Source organism: Piliocolobus tephrosceles, chromosome 4, assembly GCF_002776525.5.
Source record: "Piliocolobus tephrosceles isolate RC106 chromosome 4, ASM277652v3, whole genome shotgun sequence".
NCBI lineage: Eukaryota > Metazoa > Chordata > Mammalia > Primates > Cercopithecidae > Piliocolobus > Piliocolobus tephrosceles.
In genome coordinates, this window is record NC_045437.1 from 47,436,957 (window position 1) to 47,440,532 (window position 3,576).

The 3,576-nt window shown below is 47.5% G+C and overlaps 1 long non-coding RNA gene across 1 annotated transcript; it reads right to left on the reverse strand.

The window, feature by feature from the left end:
- Positions 1-1,773: 1,773 nt before the first annotated feature.
- Positions 1,774-2,634, reverse strand: LOC111539886. Its single transcript, XR_002730826.1, has 2 exons — positions 2,584-2,634; positions 1,774-2,256 (listed from the first exon to the last, which is right to left on the reverse strand). It is a non-coding gene; the product is annotated as an uncharacterized LOC111539886 (long non-coding RNA).
- Positions 2,635-3,576: the final 942 nt, after the last annotated feature.

The window sequence follows — 3,576 nt, forward strand, 5'->3', positions numbered from 1 at the left end:
TGGCCTGCTGGCCTGCTGGTGCTTGTCGGTGTGCTCTCCACATCCTCTTGATGTCTCTGCCTGCTAGGGTCTCAGGGTTTTCATAGGCACAGGATAGGGGCATGGTGGGCCATGGTGGTTTTGGGAAATGCAACATTTAGGCAAGGAAACAGAAATGCCTGTCCTCACCTCGGTCTGTGGGCACAGAGCCCTCGCCAGGGATCACACCCTTCTACCCAGCACTTCCCTGCCCCGGTTCTGTATCTATAAGAAAGAGGGAAATAACATAGACAGAAGAAAGGAGAAGGCAAAGTGAAGACAGAGAGAGATGCAGCTACGAGTCAAGGAATGCCTGCAGTCGAGGGAGGCTGGGAGAGGCGAGGAAGGACCCTTCCTTAGAGCCTCCAGAGGGAGCGTGGCTCTGCCAAAATCACCTTGATTTTGGCCTTCCAGCCTCCAGCACTGTGAGAGAAGAAATATCTTGTTATTGAAGCCCTCCAGTTTGTGGCATTTCGTTACAGCAGTCACAGGAAACTAATACAGAGATTTTGGACACATCATTTATTCCTCCATGAAATAAGCACGTGGGTAAGAGCAATAGTTTTGGCTTGGGCGCTTGGTTGCTGTGCTTGAAATTATCCACCACTGGAGTCACCAAAACTTTACAAAGTTTTGAGGTTTGAGGATGACCGCAAGGTAACCGAAGCAGAACCACTGGGTGTGGGCTCAGAAAACAGAACCTGTAAAGGCTCTCCAGGTGATTCTAATGGTGCCTGGGGGCAGGCCCCTGGTTTCTGTGTCTAGGCCCTTGAAGCTCTGATAGTCTGTGATTCTCACTAAACAGAACTCAGGATTCCCTGTTGTCCCCTTCTTCCAAAGCTTCAAGAAACAGTTTGAACTTTTGTGGGCAAGGAGACAGCCAGGACTTTCCAGAATAGAAGCGGATGGCAAGGGATTCCTCCTAGGACCACAGAGGCGAATGGAGAATTTAGGGAGAGAGGGAAGAGAACAGCAGGGCAGCGGGTGGAAATGAGAACTCCTGGGAGGTCTGGGGAGCCTTCAATAACATTGGAGCGGACTGCGGACAAGGGAGAGGGCTGCGGGGCCAGGGGAGGCACCTGTGAAAATAGCAAATACTTGAGCCAGAGACCATACACATCCTGCCCTGGCTCCTGCAGGTTTCCCGCAGAGGCAAGGATCACAGGGCCAGGGTGATGTGTCTCCCACGATGTCAGCGTCCCCGAGGACCCATCAGGAATTTGACAGGGGAACCCACTTGGGGCTGCAGTGACATCTGAGGAAGGAATATGAGAGGGATAGAGGGGCTGAGAGCCAGATCATCATTCCCAAAGATATGGCTTTAACCTCTGCCCCCTCCTGCCCTCCAGCTCTGGGAGACCCCGGCAAGCCAAGAACCTTCTCCAAAAGGGAGGGAGCGGGGTGTGCGGGTAGGGGGAGAGCCTCTGCCGGGCGCCATCATCTCTCCTCCACCACACAGCTGACAGACACTTGAGAACTTTCCTTCCCAAGCCCGTATCCTGCTGGTTCAGGGCAAAGTGTGCAGCTTTCCCACCAGGATCAGTGAGGAAATGGCCTGGTTTGGACTCAAACAGACTGATTTGTTTTCCCAACAAGGCCTCTGCTCAGTTCAGGGAACCCCAGTGATGCCCGTTTTTCCAGGGTGCCTCTCCCACCCGCCTCCCTCTCCCCTCCCTGAGAACACATCACCTAGTGTCTGTAAGGCTTCTGCTTCTTGTTTGACGTCCCTTATTTACAAAGCAAACAGAATGTTCCTTTTAACACACATCATGCTAAGTTTATTAATGCAGAAAACAATCCCAGGGGGCCGACCCAGGGGACCCTTGAAACCTGCCAGCACAAACTCTTCAAACGCTCAGCCCGTCAGATCCTCCAGGACAATATTTCACACAATGGAGTAAAAATAATATTTTTCTTTGGACCTTTCCAGCCGCTTTTGTGGCGAGCAGACAGAAATTATTTTCTTACTCTGCTCCCAGAGCAGAAATCTGGACGAAGCTGCGTTTATTTGTTTAACACAATGATTTCATCCTAAATGTCTCGACAGCAAATAGTTGGTGGTTTAATAAAGGGCCTTTGAAAGGAGGCTGGAGCTGGGGAAATGTGAGGCATGTGGCTCGCAGGGGCCAAGCAGGTCGTGGGCTGCTGAGACTGGGTGCCCCCTCCGCCTGCCTGGGAGCCCTGGGGGTCGTGGCATGTTATTGCTCCCTGATCAGAACAATTTGTGCCACTTCCATCCTGGAAAAGGAAGGAGACTGACCTTTTGGTCATGAATCCCAGACCTTCCCCAAGACCAGCCCTGCCAAATACAGACAGACATAACCCAAAAGCAGATACTTGAACCTGCGTGAAGAAAATAGGCCTTTTGTACTTATATCTGCCTTCCCATGATTAAAAATTATGTCCTGTGTCAGCCAAATGTTGGCTGCTGTTCTGGTGCCAGCCCAGAGTTCTGCAGCCAGGGCAGTGATTAGGAGAAGGGAGAGGGATCTGAGCCAGCTGAGGCCTGATTTCCCAGTGAGCAGAACCTACCCAACCAGGGCCAAAGCCCCCAAGCTTTCCAACCTGCAGTTAGACGTGTCAACAAAAAACTCAAAAAACTCATTTGCGTTTCACTTCTTTTCTTTGGGAAGAATTGTAAGGGGCAGTGAAATGGAACAAGCAGAACACAGAGGAAAAGAACCAAAAGAAGTTCATGAGTGACGTAACAACTGCCCAGGTGGCCCCGATTGCAGCCCCATCATTTTATAGCACAGAAGAGAGCCCCAGAGAGGGGCAGTGATGTCTGAGAGCACACAGCTATTAGAAGAAGAGCCGTTGCTGGAACCAGGCATCTAACTTCCAGGGTTGAAGGGGAAAGGGCCTAATCTAGCCTTACAGCTGACAAAACCAAAAAGCTGAATTATGGGTCTCATTTTTTCCAACTGGGACTTGGTTCAAGGTGATTGAATGTGATTCAGTTCCTGGTGATTTGGGTTCTTGGAACAATTGATTCAGATCTTAATCAATTCCTGGCTAGAACAGTGAAGAATAGAATATGTTTACACACACGTGCACGCGCACACGTGCGCAGTTATATTTCCAATTATTCACTTATTCATTGAAGAGTGTATACAAAATGCATGTATATTTAAAAGATAATTAAAATGACTTATAATAATAATATATTACTGGTAACTTATTGATATATCTCTGCTCAGTCTTCTCATTGCTTCTATATGTTTTTATTATATATGTATTTTTTTTTTTTTACAAAATTAAGATCTCAACTGCTTTATTTTTAAAATTACGTAATTTGTGTTTAAGCATTTTCCATATCATTAACAGACTTTCTGAAGCATGACCTTTGAAATGCTACTTGGTATTTCATCATATGATGTGACCGTCATAATTCTTTTCCCCATTACCCTAAAGCTGGTCATAGGACAGAATGTCTTTGAGTAGGTCTTGAAGAGCAGTCCCTGAAAGACTGTTGGGCTGTGTGGGAGGTGGCCTTTACATTCTTGCAGAAATTTTTTTTTTTTTTTTTCTTTTTTTTTTTTTTTTTTTTTTTTTTTT